The 22,026-nt window shown below is 41.1% G+C and overlaps 1 protein-coding gene and 1 long non-coding RNA gene across 2 annotated transcripts in view; one reads left to right on the top strand and one right to left on the bottom strand.

Moving 5' to 3' along the window:
• CEP295 (centrosomal protein 295) overlaps window positions 1-22,026 on the bottom strand; it is a 372,495-nt gene that overhangs the window by 137,672 nt on the left and 212,797 nt on the right. The window lies entirely within an intron of this gene.
• Window positions 153-13,076, top strand: LOC134756470 (uncharacterized). The gene is made up of 3 exons (XR_010129174.1): window positions 153-229; window positions 6,274-6,368; window positions 12,959-13,076. It is a non-coding gene; the product is annotated as an uncharacterized lncRNA (long non-coding RNA).

Here is a 22,026-nt window from a genome sequence, read left to right as displayed (position 1 = left end):
AATTAGTTCTGGAAATCTTTGGTGATACACGCACATACACACACCTGCAAACACACATGCCCATGCCTATGTTTTCACTCCTTTTTTTGTTTTTTTTTTTTGAGACAGGATCTTACTCTGTTGCCCAGGCTGGAGTGCAGTGGCACAATCACGTCTCATTGCAACCTCAACCTCTAGGGCTCAAGCGATCCTCCTGCCTCAGCCTCCCAAGTAGTAGCTGGGATTACAGGTGTGTGCCACCATACTCAGCTAGTGTTTTCATTCCTTTTAAATAATATTAATCAAGTGTACCATTTCCTTCTGATCACTCTCTTTTCTTTTCCTTCAAAATTGCAAACCAGAGATACCAAGTCTTACACAAACAGTAAAGAGCAATTATAATAAAACTGGTTCAACAAAATTGCAAAATTGGGTGATTTGATCTCCTTTGCCTTCACAAAGTGCTCTTTCTGTAATAATATCATTTAATTTCCACATTTATTGAGCACTTAGTGTCAGACACTAGAAAACCTGTTCTCAGGCTGGGCAAGATGGCTCATGCCTGTAATCCCAGCATCTTGGGAGGCTGAGGCGGGTGGATCACTTGAGGTCAGGAGTTTGAGACCAGTCTGGCCAACATGGCGAAATCTTGTCTACTAAAAATACAAAAACTAGCCAGGTGTGGTGGTGGTTGCCTATAAACCCAGCTACTCGGGAGGCTGAGGGAGGAAAATCTCTTGAACCTGGGTGGCAGAGTCTGCAGTGAGCCGAGATTGTGCCACTGCACTCCAGCCTGGGTGACAGTGTGAGACTGTCTCAAAAAAAAAGAAAAAAAAATAGAAAATCTGTTCTCAGACAATAGTTTGGTATCCATTAATTATATGTTTATTTATGTCTACATATATATACACACAGAGTCTTTTTTTTTTTTTTTTTTTTTGAGACGAAGTCTCTCTCTGTCACCCAGGCTGGAGTACAATGGCATGATCTCTGCTAACTGCAACCTCTGCCTCCCAGGTTCAAGCGATTCTCCTGCCTCAGCCTCCCGAGTAGCTGGGATTACAGATGCACGCCACCATGCACGGCTAATTTTTGTATTTTTAGTAGACACCGGGTTTCGCCATGTTGGCCAGCCTGGTCTCGAACTCCTGACCTCAGGTGATCCACCTGCCTTGGCCTCCCAAAGTGCTGGCATTACAGGCATGAGCCACTGCACCTGGCCTACACACAGTCTTTTTTAAGGGTAAAGCTAGGGGCTGGTGTTTCACCAATAAACACCAATGTACCTTAGAGTCTAATAGTATAGTATTCGAACTACTTTCCATGGTGGCTGAACTGATTTACATTCCTACGAACAGTATATAAATGTTCCCTTGTCTCTGCAGTCTTGTCAGCTTCTGTTATTTTCTGACTTCTTAGTAATAGCCATTCTGACTAGTGTGAAATGGTCTCATTGTGGTTTTGATTTGTATTTCTCTGATGATTAGTGATGATGAGCATTTTTTCGTGTTCGTTGATCACTGGTATGCCTTCTTTTGAGAAGTGTCTGCTCATTTCCTTTGCCTGCTTTTTTATTTTATTTTATTTTTTTGAGACAGGGTCTCACTCCATTTCCCAGGCTGGAGTGCAGTGGTGCAATCATGACTCACTTACAGCCTTGACCTCCTGAGCTTAACTGATCCTCCCACCTCAGCTTCCTGAGTAGCAGGGACCACAGGCATGCGCCACCATGCCCCAGTGTTTTGTAGAGACAGGGTCTCCTTATGTTGCCCAGGTTTGTCTCAAACTTCTCGCCTGAAGCGATCCTCCTGCCTTGGCCTCCCAAAGTGTTGGGATTAAAGGCATGGAGTTATTGCACCCAGCCCTTTGCCCATTTCCCAATGGGGTTATTTGTTTTTTGCTTGCTTATTTGTTTAAGTTCCTTATAAATTCTGGATATTACACCTTTGTCGGATGTATAGTTTGCGAATATTTTCTTCCATTCTGTAAATTATCTGTTTATTCAGTTGATAGTTCCTTTTTCTGTGCAGAAGCTCTTTCATTTAATTAAATCCCATGTATCAATTTTTGTTGTTGCAATTGCTTTTGGGGACTTCACCAAAAATACTTTGCCAAAGCTAATGTAAAGAAGGGTATTTCCTAGATTTTCTTTTAGGATTTTTCTAGTTTTAGGTCCTACATTTAAATCTTTAATCCATCTTGAGATAATTTTTGTATATGGTGAAAAGTAGGAGTCTAGTTTCATTCTTCTGTATATGAGTAGCACCACTTAAAGAACCTGAAACAGAGCTACCATTTGATCCAGCAATCCCATCACTGGGTATATACCCAAAGGAAAATAAATCATCCTACCAAAAAGACGCACACACTCATATGTTTATTGAAGCATTATTCACAATAGGAAACACATGGGCTCAACCTAGGTGCCCATCAACAGTGGATTGGATAAAGAAAATATGGTACATATATACCATGGAATACTATGTTGCCATAAAAAAAATCATGTCCTTTGCAGCAAAATGGATGGAGCTGGAGGGCATAATCCTAAGTGAATTAATGCAGAAAACCAAATACAGCATGTTCTCACTTATAAGTGGGAGCTAAACATTGAACATATAAACATTGAACATAAACATAAACACTGTTTGCTGAGCACCTGCCAACCATGGGCACTAGTCAAGGTGCTGTACCCACAGTCATATCATTTAACCCTCTCTCCAGCCCAGATGTCCTGATCCTAAGGGCCAGGCCGTTAGATGGGTGTACCCCTAAAGTCCTATACAACTCAGGGCCCCTGAAAATGCCCCCTCATCCAGCATTTTCCCTGCATATGGAAACAAACACCATTGTTTGAAAAAAGTAAAAAACCTTCTTTACACTGAGCTGAAATTTGCCTCCAGTGATTTCTTCTTGGACTACACCGAATAAGTTTCGGTGTTCCCATATAAAGATGGGAACAACAGACACTGGGGTCTACTAGAGCAGGGAGGGAGGGAGGTGTGGGCTGAAAAAACTACATGTTTGGTACTGTGCTCACTACCTGGGTGACAGAGTCATTCTTACCCTAAACCCCAGCATCATGCAATGTATCTATGCAGACCTGCATATGTACCCCTTGGATCTAAGATAAAAGTTGAAATTTTTTTAAAAAGAGCATAGTCTTAAAGTCAATGTGTTGCTTTCCCCAGAGTGTCTGCTTTTTAAGCAGATCTGCTTTACAGTTTTCTCAGATAGCAGAATAAAAGTTTCTTTACCTTATTAAAGGACTCTGGGGCAACAGGTACTATAGATGAGGGTTGTGGGTATTTTGGGGATGGAGACTGAATTGATGTGGACCACTTCCCTGCCTGGATTAAGGAGTTAGGAAGGTTGAGGCTTTGGAGGGCTTTCTTCCTGGAACAAGCTATGGGCTATCTGCACAGCATACTGTGCAAGTAACCTTTTTTGATGGTTTCAACCAGTCCAATGAACTTGACATCTTCTTCCCACCTCCCACTCCCTGGCCTGCACAGAGTTCTTTTAATCATGCTTTATTCTGGTCTCCTATTCATCGCCTGTCCTGGTTCCACCCTAGTGCTATGCTGTTTCCTGTTTATCTCTCCTGTCTTTTCCACACCCTCACTTCTGTACCAGGTGGGGCTGATTTCCCTGGGCTGTGAGCTTTCTTGTTTGTTACTGGAGTGGGTGAAAAGAGGACCTCAGATACATCATATTTTCATTCCTCGTTCTATAACTTGGTGACCTTGGGCAAGTGAGTTAATTTTCTAAACCTCAGTTTCTTCATTTATAAAATGAGATTACAGCCAGGTGCAGTGGGACACTCCTTTAATAATCCCAGCACTTTAGGAAGCCAACAAGACATGAGGATTGCTTGAGGCTAGGAGTTCAAGATCAGCCTGGGCAACACAGTGAGACCCTGTCTATACGAGAAATTATATAAAAATTAGCTGGGCATGGTGTGCATGCCTGTAGTCCTAGCTCCTTGGGAGGCTGAGCCAGGAGGATTACTTGAGTCCAGGAGTTAGAGGCTACAGTCAGCTATGATCACACCACTGCACTTCAACCTGGGCAACATAGTGAGACCTTTACTCTTAAGAAAAAAGGGCTGGGCTCTGTGGCTCACATCTGTAATCCCAGCACTTTGGGAGGTCCAAGGCAGGTGGATTGCTTGCGGCCAGTTGAGACCAGCCTGGGCAACATGGTGAAACCTCATCTCTACAACAAATTAGCCAGATGTGGTGGCATGCGCCTGTAGCCGCAGCTACTTCGGAGGCTGAGGTGGGAGGATCGCTTGAGCCCAGGAGGTTGAGGCTGCAGTGAGCTGTGATCACACCACTGCACTCCAGACTGGGCAACAAAGCAAGACTCTATTAAAGAAAAAAAAAAAGAGTAGAAGAGTAGGATTAGTAACGACTGCTCCAAATGTATCTGTAAGGATTGTATGTGGGAAATTTTCAAATAATAACAACTAATATACCTGACATTTGTTCATTTTGGTAAATCATTAAAAACAACTCCACAGAATAGATATTATTATTATCCTCATCCTTATATAGAGGGAGAAAAGGTATGGAAGAGGGGAGGTAGGAGCATTAAGTAGTTTGTCCCAAGTCATCTGGTTTATTCAAGTGCCAGAGCTGAGTTTGGGACCCCACCTGTCAGTCTCCAGATCTCCGGTTTGTAAATACTGTCTTATTGGAAGGGAACACAGGTTCATTTTCTCTTTTCTCTTTGCATGTTGGCTGGCGCTTGCGTCTTGGCTGCTGCCTCACTCACAGTCAGTGGTTCTTTCTGTTGACCCCATTGGACACCAACATCACAGCACCTGTAGTCCCTGGTGCAGCCTGAGGGCTCGCTTTAATTAAAGTTTGTGGCGCTGGCAGAAAGAAATCTGGCAGGAACCATCTTCTTAAGGATTCTTTCCCAGCCCCACTTGCTTCATTGCACCACAGCAACAATTGCCCGTCCCTGCTAATAGGTCTGCTTGCCTGCAGAATGGCCCCCGAGCATCTGGAAAGCAAAAACCAAAGGGCACTGTGGCCTGGCAGCAGATCTTCTCTTCCAGTTTTGACCCAACCCACATATTTGTCACTTAAAAGGAAGAAAACTGGTTTGATGAGTGATTTCCAGGCTTCGGGTTTGTTATCTCTCCTGACAGCTGTTCTCCAGTATTCTGTAGGCTTATGGAGTGGAAGAGCAAGAAACTTATTTGGTGTAGTCCAAGAAGAAATCACTGGAGGCAAATTTCAGCTCAGTGTAAAGAAGGTTTTTTACTTTTTTCAAACAATGGTGTTTGTTTCCATATGCAGGGAAAATGCTGGATGAGGGGGCATTTTCAGGGGCCCTGAGTTGTATAGGACTTTAGGGGTACACCCATCTAACTGCCTGGCCCTTAGGATCAGGACAGCTGGGCTGGAGAGAGGGTTAAATGATATGACTGTGGGTACAGCACCTTGACTAGTGCCCATGGTTGGCAGGTGCTCAGCAAACAGTGTTTATTTAACTGACCTCACAAAGGTCTTATTATGCATCAGACACTATTGTAAGTATTCAGCAAATATTAACCCATTTCATTCTCATGACAGCCTTATGCGGTAGTACTGTTACTGTGTCTGGTGGAAGAGTGGTTGCAGTGGTTTCTAGCGCTCTGTCCAACTTTGAGATTCTATGACCAGGCTCTTGTGATTGGCACTGCTGATAACAGACCCAGACAGTCAGCTGGACTGAACTGATGTTTAATGGACTGTTGGATTATATTAGCCACCAGCTGTCTCGACCCTAAGGGCCAGGCATTTAGATAAGTGCACCCCTAAAGTCCTGTACAGTTTAGGGCCCATGAAAATGCCCCTTCATCAAGCATTTCCCACCATACAGACAAGTCCATTAACACATTTTTCCATTATCCTTGAAAGCATGCTCTGGCTGCTTGGAAAATCATCTCTTCTTCCCCTCCTTCTCATAATCAATTGCTACCAATTGCTATGCCAAAATCCATGTTAAGCTATACATGTATGTGTGTATCTATACACATATATGTGTACATACACACATATTTGAGCAGGAGAGCAACAGAATCCGTTTATGTCTTGGTAAGTTATTAAAACATAAGTCCAGTCTGATCTCATTCAGACCCTTCCTTATTTACATAGCTATTTTAATGTGCCTGAGATCTATTCATGTCCCCAAAGATCCTTTACTCCCTCTCTGTGAGCCCCTGGTACAGCTAAGTAAATAGCTGAACTGAGGTTTTCCATGACAACTCATTATTTTTTTTTAATTGCTTTATAATAAAAGGTGATAAAAACAAGATTGAGCTAAAAGACAACATAATCAGAAGACAGAAAATGAACACAATATCTAAAGAACCAGAAAAGACTGTGAGAGACCAGGTCAGTACAAGCTGGTAATTACATTAAAATTGACACAATCTGTCTGTTTTTCTCATAAGCTAACATTTTGCCAGACTGATTTTCTATGAGCAAAGTCAGGAGTTCTTTTTTTGTTGTTACATATATATATTTTAAAACCACAGAAACTCATAACCTAGAAGGAAGGAGAGAACAAAAGGAGAACCATTCCTTCTTTTATTCATGTAATTATTCAATAATAATGTATTAAATGTAAATTATGGCTAGTTTGGGGTTCCATAATGTGGAACTCATTTGAAAAACTATGAAAACAACAAAATTGATAAAAGGGTCAAGAAATGGGTGTTGCTAAAAGGCTGCAGAAAGTGGTTGTCTGCTCAAGGAAAAAATTGAATTTTTATCAGTCAATACCTTTAATTATATGAAGAGTTATTATTGACCACATTAGTCTTCAATTATTTTTCTTTCCCAGTCAGAGAAAATAAGAAGAAATAGGCTTCCCCTACAGCAAGCAGAGTTTAGAAGCTGTAATGCGACCTCATTATGGAATTGTTGAGTCCATGAGCCGGGCTGTGTTAGCAAAGGGCATAGCCTCGGCGTCGTTGAGTGATCAGAAGCTCCATGCCCTACTTTCTGTAGATCTCCATTACCCACCATGCCCACACACCCTCAATCTCAGTTCCAGTGAGACAGTTTACTGGAGCTACTACAGCCAATTGCCTAATCAGCATTGCTGGGCAGTCTCTGCTGTGAGTCCAGCTCTGACTCAACAGCATGCTTCCCAGGCCTGCTGGGGCAGTGGGAAGAGCAGCAAGCTCTGTGTTAGGAAGCTTGGCTTGCAGGTCCTACTCCACATGTTGTTTTCCTTCTTTTGGCCCCAGTTTTCTCATCTGTAAAATGAACAATATTTCCTTCCTTCTTTCTTTCCTTCCTTCCTTCCTTTCTTCCTCCCTCTCTCCCTTCCTTTCTCTCTTTCTCCTTCCTTCCTTCCTTTCTTCCTTCCTTCCTTCTTGCCTGCCTGCCTGCCTGCCAGCCTGCCTGCCTGCCTGCCTGTCTTTCTCTCTCTCTCTTCTTTTTTTGAGACAGGGTGTCACTCTGTTGCCCAGGCTGGAATGCAGTGGCACAATCTCAGTTCACTGCAACCTCTGCTCCCACCAGCCTCCCGAGTAGCTGGGACTACAGGCGCACCACTATGCCCTGATAATTTTTGTGTTTTTTTTTTTTTTTTTTTGAGACAGAGTCTCGCTCTGTCACCCAGGCTGGAGTGCAGTGGCACAATCTTGGCTCACTGCAACCTCCGTCTCCTGGGTTCAAGTGATTCTGGTGCCTCAGCTTCCCGAGCAGCTGGGATTACAGGCATGCACCACCACACCTGGCTAATTTTTGTGATTTCAGTAGAGACGGGATTTCACTATGTTGGCCCGGCTGGTCTTGAACTCCTGACCTCAAGTGATCTACCCACCTCAGCCTCCCAAAGTGCTGGAATTACAGGCAGAGTCACCTCACCCGGACTAATTTTTGTATTTTTAGTAGAGATGGGTTTTTGCCATGTTGCCCAGGCTGGTCTTGAACTCCTGGGCTCAAGCAATCCACCCACCTCGGCCTCCCAAAGTGCTGGGATTACAGGGGTGAGCCACTATGTCTGGCCCAAGTTGGTCTTAATGCTAGTAGCACTCAAACTACTAAAATTAAAGTGTGATGAGAATCTAAACTTATTTTATTTGGAGGGGGTGCTTATTGAAAATCCAGATTTATATCCCTTTTCCCACACAAATTTTTGTTTATTTAGCCTGGATGGGGCACAGAACATGAGATTCTGCATATTAAAAAGTATCTGATAGTGTAAGTTGGTTGAAGGTAAAAATTAAAATAAAAAAGAATAAAAAAGTATTTGATACAAGTGATCCTGGGCTAGTACATTAGTTTGCTAGGGCTGCCATAACACAATACCATAATAGGCTGGGTGGTTTAAGCAACAGAAATCAATTTTTCTACAGTTCTGGAGGCTGGAACTCCAAGATCAAGGTGTCAGAGGATTTAGTTTCTTCTGAGGCCTCTCTCCTTGGCTTATAGATGGGCATCTTCTCACTATGTCCTCACATGGTCAACTCTCTGTGCATGGGTACTCCTGGTGTCTGTTTGTGTGTCTTAATCTCTTCTTATAAGGACACAAGTCAGATTAGATTAAGGCCTATCTTAATGGCCTCATTTTAACTTAACCAGTTCTTTGAAGGCCCAATCTCAAATTCTGAGTTACCAGTGTTAGTAACATATGAATTTGGGGGGACAAAATTTAGCCCCTAACAGCTAAATAATCTCTACAATTGTATGCCCAATGAAAGCTAGATCAAACCTGTCTGCAGACTCAGCCTTGTTTTTGGGTCTTGTTATAGGACCCTTGTGTTATAGCTAAACTCTTATTTTTATACTTTTTCCATTTCTCTAGCTAAAGCTCCCAGCCCTTATTTGGTGACATCTGGCATTAGTCTCCTGGTTCTAATTAGCATTGCCACCCTATCTGAAGTGGCTACCACCTCATTCATGCCCACCCCATCCTACCCCTCTACCTTCTCAGTTCTGCATTGATTCAGATCTGTTATTGTCTCATTTATTGGTTTACTTGTTTCCTGTCTTTCTCCCCTACTAGACTATAAATTCCATAGATCAGCCATGGAATGTTTTGTTCCTAGCACCATGAACAGTGCCTGGCATACAGTAGGCACTCATTAAATATTGATGCATGAATAAATGAATGAATGAGTGATGAGTTGAGATGACCTTTAAGGTCTGTATCTGTTCCAACCTAGGATTCAATTGCCTTTTCCTTCTTTACTCTTCCACAGGGATGGTATTTAAGAGACTTCCCCCCAGCCAGAGGGAATAAGATATGTAGAATACTGAACCACACTGATATCTATCTAGAGACCTGGGAGAGGTGAAAATTCTGCTCATTTATTGTCCTACCAATGTCTTAATCACCAATGCGTTAACAGTGCCCTGGACCTAGAGTGTCTGGACTGTACTGCAGAGATAGGTTGATTACAAAGAAAGGCAGTAAATCAGCCAAGGCCAAATGTCACACACCACAATGACATTGACAGTCCAGCAGATGATCTGCTTTAGCCCACAGCTGAAGTCTGGGTGTGATCATCAGTCTTCTTGCAGATGGTCAGAAACTCCTATTTATGAACTTTGGCCTGAGACATTTGCTAGCACAGCATAAGAAGTTAGGCTTTTTCAGCTATGAAATTCCTTTAGGTTGATGAAAGATGCTAGCACATGTCAATAAAGGTGACAATAATAGTGCAATATAAGTAATAATAATAAATGAAAAAATGTTAATAATATTTTAAACAGGTAAAGTCTGAGGTGCACTAAAAATAGGTTAATTATAATCTTTGATTGGGTTGGCTCTACATACATGAATAAAATATCCTGGAAGTCCTAACCAGAGAAATCAACAGAAAGAAATAAAAGGCATCAAATAGGAAAAGAAGAACTCAAAATATCTCTCTTCACTGATGATATGATTGGCTACCTAGAAAACCCTGAAGACTCTGACAGAAGGCTTCTGGAACTGACTTCAGTAAAGTTTCAGGATACAGAAATCAATGTACAAAAATCAATGTACAAAACTCAGTAGCATTTCTATACAGAAATGATGTTCAAGCCGAGAGCCAAATCAAGAACACAATCCCATTTACAATAGCCACACACACATGCACAAATACCTGGGAGTACATCTAACCAAGGAGGTGAAAGATTTCTACAAAAGTTACAAAACACTGCTGAAAGAAATTGTAGATGACATAAACAAATGAAAAAACATTTCATGCTCATGGATTGGAAGAATTGATATCATTAAAATGGCCATACTGCCCAAAGCAATCTATAGATTCAATGTTATTCCTATCAAACTATCAATGTCATTTTTGACAGAACTAGAAAAAACTATTCTAAAACTCATATGGAACCAAAAAAATAGCCCAAATAGCCAAAGCAATCTAAAGCAAAAGGAACAAAGCCAGAAGCATCACATTGCCTAACTTCAAACTATACTATAAGGCTTCAGTAACTGAAACAGCTTGGTACTGTTACAAAAACAGACACATAGATCACTGGAACAGGATAGAGAACCCAGAAATAAAGCCATGTACCTATAGCCACGTGATCTTCATTAAAGTTGACAAAAATAGGCAATGTGGAAGGGACTCCCCATTCAATAAATAATGCTGGTATAGCTGGCTGGATGTATGTAGAAGAATGAAACTGAACCCCTAGCTTTCAACATATACAAAAGATGAATTGGCCGGGCGTGGTGGCTCATGCCTGTAATCCCAGCACTTTGGGAGGCCGAGGCGGGCGGATCACGAGGTGAGGAGATTGAGACCATCCTGGCTAACACGGTGAAACCCTGTCTCTACTAAAAGTATAAAAAATTAGCCAGGCGTGGTGGTGGGCGCCTGTAGTCCCAACTACTTGGGAGGCTGAGCCAGGAGAATGGCGTGAACCTAGGAGGCGGAGCTTGCAGTGAGCCGAGATCAGCCACTGCACTCCAGCCTGGGAAACAGTGCAAGACTGTCTCAAAAAAAAAAAAAAAAAAAAAGATGAATTAAAGGTTTAAATGTAAGACCTCAAACTTCAAGAATCCTAGAAGAAAACCTCAGAAAGACCCTGTGGACGTTGGCCTTGGGAAAGAACTTACGACGAAATCCTCAAAAGTAATTGCAACAGAAGCAAAAATTCACAAGTGGGATTTAATGAAACTAAAGAGTTTCTGCACAGCAAAAGAAACTATCATTAGAGGAAACAGAAGCCCTACAGAATGGGAGAAAATATTCACAAACTACACATCTGTCAAAGATCTAATACCCGTAATCTATACAGAACTTAAGCAATTCAACAAGCGAAAAACAAATAACCCCGTTAAAGAGTGGGCAAAAGACAGGAACTTCTCAAAGAAGACATACAGGCAGCTAACAAACATGAAAAAATGCTCAACATCACTGATCATCAGAGAAATGCAAATCAAAACCAAAATGAGATACCATCTCACACCAGTCAGAATGGCCATTATTAAAACTTCATAAACGACAGAAGCTGGTGAAGCTGCAGATAAAAGAGAACACTTATACACTGTGAAGGAATGTAAATTAATCTAGCCAATGTGGAAAGCAGTTTGGAGATTTCTCAAAGAACTTAAAGCAGAACTACCATTCAACTCAGAAATCCCATTACTAGGTATATACTCTAAGGAAAATAAATCATTCTGCCAAAAGACGCATGTACTTGTATGTTCATTGCAGTACTATTCACAATAGTAAACACATGGAATGAACCCAGGTGTCCATCCAAGATGGACTGGATAAAGAAAATGTGGTACATATACACCATAGAATACTATGCAGCCATAAAAAGAAAGAACAAACTAATGCCTTTGGCAGCAACATGGATGCATCTGGATGCCATAATCCAAAGGAACAGAAAACCAAATACTGCTTGTTCTCACTTATAAGTGGGTGCTAAACATTGGGTACTCATAGACATAAAGAGGGCAACAATAGACACTGGAGGCTAAAAGAGGGGAGAGGTTGAAGAGGGCAAGGGTTGCAAAATTACCTATTGGGTACTATGCTCACTACATGGGTGATGGGATCATTCATACCCCAAACCTCAGCATCACACAATATATTATGTAACAATTCTGCACATTTGCCCCTGAATCTAAAATAAAAGTTGAAATTATATGAAATAAAAAAAATAAATATGCTTAAGTGGAAAAAATCAAATATTTTATAGCTACATGAGGTAGTATTTTTAGATAGCTCTCATGTATATCCTCACTGAAGGCCTTGTTCCAGGCTGAGTTGATTGCTTTTTCCTTATATTTATTAAATTTGAGAGGAAAGATTTGTTTCTACATCTGTTTCCTCTGCTAGAGCAGTGGTTCCTTGAGAGCAATGATCTTATTTATTTCTGTATCTTCTGCACCCGCTACATGGCCCTCAAAATTTGTTTATTGGATGAACGACTATCAAGGAGATTTAAATGTTATTGACTAGTAAACATTGCCCAAATGTTTTAAGGCAGATTAGACTGAGACTCATTAATTACTGCTACCATCATTCTAATATATCTTGCTCTCAATTATATTATTTATAGAATTTTTAAAAGCTGGTTTTTAGTTTAAGGTCAACATTTATTAGAATGGGGAGAGCTAAGCATGTTTGCAGGAAGGAAAGAAACCAGGAGAGTGATACTTGCATGACCCTCCTCTGGGAATGCAAAGTGACTTTCAAATTATCCCAAGTCAGACATAATCAAGAAAGTAAATATATTGAAGGACAGCCAAATACCTGTGACACAATGCAAAGCATTGAAAAAGTCATCTTGTGCTGCAGATTACACACATTGTTGCTCCCCTCAATAGTGTATGTAATAGTAAATTGGCTCTAATTATTAATACCAATAATACTATTCACTGAGAAATCAGTTTATAATAGAGGATTATTCAGCTACCAAGCTCCTGGGGCTATAGCTAAGCACCTGCCAGAGAGGCAGTCATGAGGTGTTATTATTATTAATTATCTGTCCAATTATTTCTCCCTTAGGAACAGCAACAGTATACATGCCACATCTAAGGAGGGGAGGAGGGGCCCATCTGTGCTCACCCCACTGCTTCAGGGTCCTTCTAACAAAGAGATTGTTCTGCGGTGGCCCCAAGAACCTTCCAGCAGGTAACACAGGTCCTTAAGAAGCCTTCAGAGCTGCATCAAAGTGCAGCAGGGGAGACTACAGTGTGTTGTTCCCCTCTTCCTCTGTCACTTTCCATTCCCCCGGCTCCCTTCCTTCCAAACCTGCTCTTTTCTGCCCATTGTCAGGAAAACCTTCCCTCAGCTCTACCACTCTCTCGAGCTAATCTTTTCCATTGTGCTCCCAAGCAAACTTTTTTCTTTGAGATAGCTTGGGAAAATGATGAAAGGGCAGTGGTGAAGCATCCTTAAGTTGAATGGGGCTTTTAAAAAAAGTTGTAAAATACATATACAATTTATCACTTAAACCAGTTAAAAGTGTGCAATTTAGTGGCATTTAGTACATTCACAGTGTTGTAAAACCATCACCACTATGCAGCTTCAGAACATTTCCATCTACCCGTAAAGAAACCTGCATCAGTTAAGCAGCCACTCCCCTTCCCTCCTCCCGCTCAGCCCCTAGCAATGACTAATCCACTTGTTGTCTCTATGGATTTGCATATTCTGAATGTTTTATATTCAGTATGTGACCTTTTGTGACTAGCTTCTTTCACTTAGGTTTATCCGCTTTGTAACACACATCAGTTCTCCATTCTTTTTTATGACTGAATAGTATTCCATTATATGGATATACCATATTTTGTTGATCAGTTAATGGATATTTAGGTTGTTTCCACCAAATTTAGATTGTTTTAAGGATAGATTCTATGCAACATCTCCATATCCGTAATCTATTCAGATTTGGCACCTTCTCTAACAAGGGTAACAATCAGTAATGATGACAGCCCATGGTTATGGGAGAGCTTGCCCTCTTCTGGACATCATACAGAATATTTTGCAAGCATAATCCCATTTAATCCTGATAAGAGCAGAAGCTTGTGTAGTTTGCTTTCACACTAGCATCCCAGCAGAGAGGCCAGGGCTAAAATCTAATCCAGACTTCATTGGTTCAGCTGAGCCCCTTGCTCAGGTTGTATCTGTCCTGAGAGGAGTCACTGGGCTCCAGTGTGCCCAAAAGCAGCTCTGTTAATGGCTCTTCGAGGTAAACATTATCATTATTCCCAACTTGTATTTAAGAAAAGTGAAAGTGAGAATTAGAGAGTTTCCGTAACTTATGCAAGATCACACATCTAACAAAGGGGAGGAAGCCTGGGCTTGAAGCCAGATCTGGGTCCAAATTATTAGCCACTGCCCTATTCTAGGATAATCTTGGGATGGCCATCAGTAGCCTCCTTTCTTCTTCCAAGATTTTCTTTTACCATAACCCAAAGTTAAAGATATATCTTACTCTGTGACCCAGAACATAATACACATATATAACAGAGAAAAATTTCATGGAACTACACTTAACCTTAGTACCTGCAATACACTTTTCTATTCTATTTAATTTTTTTTAAAAGAAATACTGGTCAGGCTCTACTAAATTGGTTTCTAACAGGCTGTTGCCCACAGTTTAAAAACCACTGTTGAAGTCTACTTTTTTTTGTCTTTATTTTACTCGACCTTTTTGTGGCAGTTGACACTTAGATAAGATTCTGTTATCTTGAAACTCAGTCTCTTTGCAGATCACCCTTTCATGGGCTTCAGAACACATTTCCAGCTTTCTTCCTGCACCTCGACCAACATGTCTTGAATGGCCTGGTGTGGTGGCTCATGCCTGTAATCCCAGCATTTTGGGAGGCCAAGGCGGGTGGATCACTTGGAGTCAAGAGTTCGAGACCAACCTGGCCAACATAGCGAAACCCCATGTCTACTAAAAATACAAAAATTAGCCGGGCATGGTGGTGGGCACCTGTAATCCCAGCTACTTGGGAGGCTGAGGCGGGAGAATTGCTTGAGCTCAGGAGGCGGAAGTTGCAGTAAGCTGAGATCGTGCCATTGCACTCCAGCCTGGGCGACAAGAGTGAAACTCTATCTCAAAAAAAAAAAAAAAAAAAAAAAAAAAGTCTTGTATGTACTTCCTGTCTCTTTCTCCAACCTTTTAAAGCTGCTCTTTCTCCACTGCTCCCCAGCTCACTTTGATGTGTTCTCTACCTTCCCAGTCTCCTGAAATATATAAAGAACTCTTCCAACCAAGAGTTGAATAGAGTTCAACCAAGATTAAATAGACATTTTTTTCTTTTTTAGAGACAGGGTCTCACTTTGTCACCCAGGCTGGAGTGCAGTGGCATGATCATAGCACATTGCAGCCTCAAACTCTTAGGATCAAGTGATCTTCCCTCCTCAGCCTCCCAAAAACAAAGCTGGGACTACAGTCATATGCCATCACATTAAGATAATTTTTTTTTTTTCTAGAGACAGGGTGTTATGTTACCGGGCTGGTCTCAAACTTCTGGTTGCAAGCAGTCTTCCCACATTAGCCTCCCAAAAGACTGGAATTACAGGCATGAGCCACTGCACCCAGCCTGAATAGACAAGTTTTAAAAGAATATGTACAAATGGACAAGCACATGAATAGATGCTCAACACCATTAGTCATCAGACAAATAAAAATTAAATTCACAATGAGACACCATTATACACCCACAAGAATGTCTAAAATTTAAAAGACTGACAAGCAAGTGTTGGCAAGGATATGGAGCAACTGGAGCTTGCCTGTATTGCTGATGGGAATATAAAATGGTACAGCCACTTTGGAGACCGATTGACAGTTTCTTGTACAGTTCACTTCACACTTACCATGTGCTTTAGCAATTTCACTCTTAGCTATTTCCCTCATGAGAAATAAAAACATATGTTCACGCAAAGACTTGTACATAAATGTTCATAGCAGCTTCATTTATTTATTTATTTTGAGGCAAGGTCTTTTTCTGTCTCCCATGCTGGAGTGCAGTGGTGTGATCTCAGCTTACTGCAACCTCTGCCTCCCGGGTTCAAGCGACTCTTATGACTCAGCCTCCTGAGTAGCTGGGATTACAGGCATGCAGCACTATGTCTGGCTAATTTTTCTATTTTTAGTAGAGATGGGATTTCACCATGTTGGCCAGGCTGGTCTCCAACTCCTGGCCTCATTTGATCTGCCTGACTCAGCCTCGCAAAGTGCTGGGATTACAGGCATGAGCCACCACACCCAGCTTCATAGCAGCTTTATTTGTAATAGCCCCATATTGGAACCAACTCAAACATCCATCAGCAGGTGAATAAATAAATTAAACATGGTATATCCACAAAAGGGAACATTACTTGGCAATACAAAGGCACAAACTACTTATAAAGACCAAAAAATTGATGAATTTCAAAAATATTATGCAGACACAATATTTTAACATAAAGGAAGGCAGACAAAAGGGTTCATACTGTACAATTCTATTTTTGTGAAATTTTTATGAAATTTCAGAAAAGAAAAAACTAAGTTATAATGACAGAAAACACATTCCTGGCTATCTGGATTTGGCAGAGTCAGAGAGTGGTTTACTCACTATAGAAGTCCTAGGATAACTTTTTGGATGATGGAAATATTCTATATCTTGGTTGTGCTTACATGAATATATGCATTTGCCCAATCTTACTGAACTGTATACTTAAAATAGGTGCATTTTTATTTTATGTAAAGTATATCTTTATAAAATCGATTCATCTGGCCAACTGGGATTTTAAAATGTGTTCCACTTCCTCCTTTTTGTTACTCCTTACAACTAATGAATTATGAAATCTGCTTACTCGACTTCAAACATTTATCTCCAATGAGTTTCTCTTGTCACCCTCTCAACTGCTCAGTATTAGTTTAGGTCCCCAGCCCCTCTCCACTGTACCAGTCTGAGAACCTCTGGTCTTGCTCCCCTCCCCTACTCGATCCAGCCAACATCTTCCTTCTCACCACTTCTATTCATACTCCCTTAATGAAATACTTCCATTGGCTGCCTTTTGTCCATAGGTTGAGATACAGATTCCTTCCTTCAACAAATACTTGTTGGAAAGAGGCAGGCATTTGGCACATCGAGAAGAACCATTTCATAAATTGGTCCCTTTTCAGGCTCATCGTTAGTTACATTGAATTTTCACAACTCCTCATCTCTTATATGCTGACCCTGTCACTGGTTTTACCTTTCTGTCTCTCTCTTCCCATTTATTTCTGAAGGTCTAGCTGAGATATTTCCTTGTCTGTGAAGATTTTACCCAGGCAGACATAAGGATCTCAGAACCTTTTATGTAATCCTAACATAGCATTGGTTGGTTATTGCTTCATTGTGTCTGTGAAGTCTGTTTCCTTTGTAGACTGTGTATGATTTGATGTTATAGACTCTGCCATGGTCATACCTGTGCCTCTAACAACTAATATGTTGGGGCTTAAAAAATCTTTATTGAATTACAAGAATCAGACACATACATTGGCCATATTTCTATTGACGATGAAGTTAGCAATATAAATTCTCCTGTTAGAATTGTTTTCCTCTCCTATACTCCCATATCTTTTATCAATGCCTCTCTTGTATCACTTATTATTCTTCCACTAGATTGTGAACTTAAATTTTTTTTGAAATATTTTAAGCACCTAGAAAAGTACTGTATAGGGAATAGTAAAAAAAACCTCCTAGGTACTCTCATTTTGTCAAATCTTAGCATTTTTGCTTTGTTTCAGATGTTTAAAAAAGTAAATGTAACATTTGTTTATACAGTGGAAGCCTCCTGGCACCCTTTCCCAATGTCATTCCCGTCCTCCCTTTTGAAGGCAATCACTCTCCTAAGTTTGGTGTTTTTCATTTATTTGCATATTTTTATACCATGTATGTATGAATTCATAAACAATTCATGGCATTGCTTTACATATTTTAAAACTTTATACAAATAATATAATGCTGCAGATATTCTGCAATTTGATTTTTGTTTTGGCTCAACATTATATTTTTAGATTTATCCATGTTGATAGTTGTAACTATAATTTTTTTTAAATTTCAAGTTTCGGGGTATATATGCAGGATGTGCAAGTTTGTTATATAGGTAAATGTGTGCCATGGTGGTTTGCTTCACCTATCAATCGATCACCTAGGTATTAAGCCCAGCATGCATTAGCTATTTTACCTGATGTTCTTCCTCCCCATCCCTCCACCAACAGGCCCCTGTGTGTGTTGTTCCCCTCCCTGTGTCCATGTGTTTACATTGACTTGTAACTATAATTTAATGAGTAAGTTACAGCATGTATGCATGCATGAATATTCAACTAGATGTAGTCTGACTCTGTAAGCAGAGAACATGTTAAGTAATGCAGTCAGGATTATTATAATTTGCCTGTCATAATACATGACATTCCTTTTTTTGGCTACTGTGCAGAAGACCATGCCACAATACAGTACAGATGTCCCTGAAGTGACAATTCACTAAGAATCAGGGCTGGAAAACATTTTTAATAAGCTAGAGAGATGGACCAAATCTATGAATTTGAAATTTTACACTGACAAACGTAAAACGTGGCATTTGGGTACAAAAAAAGTTCAATGGTATAAATATAGGATGGGGGAGATGTGGCTTGGAAGCAGAACATGGGCCAGCCTCAGTGGCTCATACCTGGAATCTCAGCACTTTGGGAGACTGAGGCAGGAGTCTTATTTGAGGCCAGAAATTCGAGCCTGCAGTGAGCCATGATTGCCCCACTGCAATCCGGCCTGGGTGACAGAGTGACACTCTGTCTCTAAAATAAAATAAAATAAAAAAGAAGCAGACCATGAACAGAAAGTGGACAAGTTGGCAAGGATGGGAAAGGAAGCGCCCGTGGAGAGCCACTGGGATGGCGTCTCTAGAACCAAGATGTTGGGCTGTAGAGTGTGCTCCTCCAGGCTGCTTGGACTACATCTGGGAGAGAGCCTTCAGTTTCTGAGTGTGGAGCTTGTTCAGAGGAAAGTAATGAGAATGGTAGAAGAAAAAGGTAATGGTTCACTTCAAGAAGGGAGTTTGAGGCCAGCGGGATAGTGATAGTTGATTTCCGTGACTGGAAGGGAATTCTCTGTGGCCCCAAGTCATATTGGACCAATCTTGCTCCTCTTCCTGAATTCCTTCCTCAGCAGCACATCTACTCTGTCCCACAAGCTGGAAGCCTGGGAGGGGTCCTCAACTCTCACTCATGTTCTTTTCTCCTACCTACCTGATGGTTTTTAAGTCCTGTGAGATCCACATTCTAAACATCATCTTACTTCACTCAGCAGCCTTTCTACAGTTCCTCCTACCATGAAAACTCTCTTCTGTTGATTTTGTGTGTTGCACGTTTCCCTAAGTTTGCCCCTACATCTAAGAATGCCAGGGCATGAGCAGATTTTTGGAGCTTGAAGCATTTTTTATTTTGAGGGGCTATCTTTAAAGGAATACAAAATTATAAATAAAAGGCCTTGGATGGGACTCATACAAGGTAGAGAATTATTTCGCAGCAAATCCAACTCAGGCTTTCTTTCTTTTCTTTCTTTCTTTTTTTTTTAATGCCCATCTTCTTTTCCAATGCCATGGGGTGGAATTCCTAAAGACACATAAAAGCCCTTTTCTCTTTAATGCTATATACTCCCCTGGCTTTGAAGATTTCCTTCCCATCTTACATGGCCACAACTGACTGATGACTCCCGAGTCTGTATCTCAAGCTCTGGCCTCTCTGTCTTGTGCTTAGACAGTCATCTCCACTTGGGTATTGCAAAGGCACTGCAAACTTCCTGTGGCTTAGGCTGAATCATTATCTTTTCCCTCACCTTCCGGTCCCTTTGTAGGACTCTCATCTTGTAGGACCAAATCACATCAGCATCTACCCAGTTCCAAAAGCTGGGTACCTGGGCACCATCCTTAACACCTCATCCTCCCCCATGCTTATATCAAACTTATCTTCAGCCTGTCACATATACCTTAAATACCCCTTCTCATCATCTTCATTGTCACCATCCCTAGCCAAGGTAATGTCACATCTTGGCTGGACCACCACAATAGTCTTCTTCCTTTTTTTTTTCCTTAAAGGTGTTGCTGTTAAAGTCTTAATCTTTTAGTGACATTTTGGGCTCACAGCAAAATTGAGAGGAAGGTACAGGGAGTTCCCATATACCCCCAGTCCTTATACATGCACATCCTCCCCATTATCAACATCCCCCACCGGAGTGCTACATTCGTTATAACTGATAAACCTACAATTGACTCATAATCTCCCAAGGTACATATTTACATTAGGATTCATCCTTGCTGTGGTACATTCTACAGTTTGAGTGATATGTATCCACTTTATAGTATCATACTGGGTATTTTTACTGCCCTAAAAATCTTTTATGCTCTGCCTATTCATCCCTTCCCTCTGACCTCAACCCTGATCTTTTTACTTTCTCTATAGTTTTGCTTTTTTCAGAATGTCATATAGCTGTAATCATCTAGTATACAGCCCTTCTAGATTGGTTTCTTTTTCTTAGTAATACGCATTTAAGTTCTCTCCATGTCTTTTTTTTGGCTCGATAGCTTATTTTGATTTAGTGCTGAATAATGTTCCCTTGTCCAGATGCACCATAATTTGTTTATCCATTTACCTACTGAAAGACAATTTGGTTACTTCCAAGTTTTGGCAATTATGAATAAAGCTGCTATAGATATCTGCAGACTGGTTTTTGTGTGGACATACAAATTCAACTCCTTCAGGTAGATACTAAGGCAGATACTCAGGTAGATACTTATCTCCTAGGTAGATGGTATCTTAGGTAGATAGTATCTGTTAGGTAGTAAGTAAGTAGATAGTATCTCTTATCTCTTAGGTAGATAGTATCACCTTACCTTAGGTAGATACTAAGGCCAGGAGTACAATTGCTGCATCATGTGATAAGAGTGTTTTAGTTTTATAAAGAACTACCAAACTGTAGTGGCTGCACCATTTTGCATTCCCACCAGCAATGAATGAGTTCTTGTTTTTCCACATCCTCTCCAGCCTTTCGTGTGGTCAGTCCCAATAATCTCCTAATTGGTCTTCCTACCAATATTATCTGACAGCCTCCCCTACCCATTCTCTTCTCTACATTGCTGTCAGACCATCTTCCCAAAAGGCATATCTGGTCACATCATCCCCTGCTTAGGACCCTCCAAAGCCTCCTATCATTCTTAAGACAAGGATCAAATCGTTAACTAGGCCATTAAGGTCCTGCCTGATGTGGCTTGCCTGGCTCTCAACTGCCCTTTTACCATGCTGCCTCTGCTCTCCAGCCACACCACCTCCTCTCCGTCTCTTCTGCAGCCCAGCCTTTGCCTGGAAATCTCTTCCTCGGCTGCCTCACTCCTGAGTCCTCGGTCTAGGTCAGGTTCCTTTATTATTCACTTTTTTTTTTAAAGACGGAGTCTTGCTGTGTCTCCCAGGCTGGAGGGCAGTGGCGCGATCTCGGCTCGCTGCAACCTCTGCCTCCTGGGTTTGAGCGATTCTTCTGCCTCAGCCTCCCCCCACCACACTCGGATAATTTTTTGTATTTTTTTTTTAGTAGAGACGGGGTTTCACTGTGTTAGCCAGGATGGAGTCGATCTCCTGGCCTCGTGATCCACCTGCCTCAGCCTCCCAAAGTGCTGGGATTACAAGCATGAGCCACCGTGTCCGGCCTATTCACTCTTAAAGAACCTTATTTCCCTCCTAAGTCTATTTATCCCTATTCAGTATGACACATTCACTAGTGTCATTGATTTGATGGATTAATGGCTGGCTCTCAACTTGACTCTGAGTTTCATACAGGCTTGAACCATGCATACGTGTCTCTGCTTGCTTTTCCATGTATCTGGACCTTGTTCATAGCAAATCCTCAATAAATATTTGTTAAAGAGTAGATGGACCCTTAGGAAATGGATTAATAAAAAAAAATCTATAGAACGATGCAAGCCTAGCCTCTAAGTCTTCTTGGGTCAGAGAATCATTTACTTTGAGTGAATGAGATTCAAGGACACTATAAATTGCAGAGGCATTTGCCCTATTAGGCCAGGAAACATACTCTCTCCAAAGATTTTGA

This window comes from Gorilla gorilla, chromosome 9, assembly GCF_029281585.2.
Source record: "Gorilla gorilla gorilla isolate KB3781 chromosome 9, NHGRI_mGorGor1-v2.1_pri, whole genome shotgun sequence".
NCBI classification, from domain to species: Eukaryota; Metazoa; Chordata; class Mammalia; order Primates; family Hominidae; genus Gorilla; species Gorilla gorilla.
The sequence above is the reverse complement of the archived record's forward strand: the minus strand, read 5'-3'. Positions and strand labels throughout refer to the sequence as shown.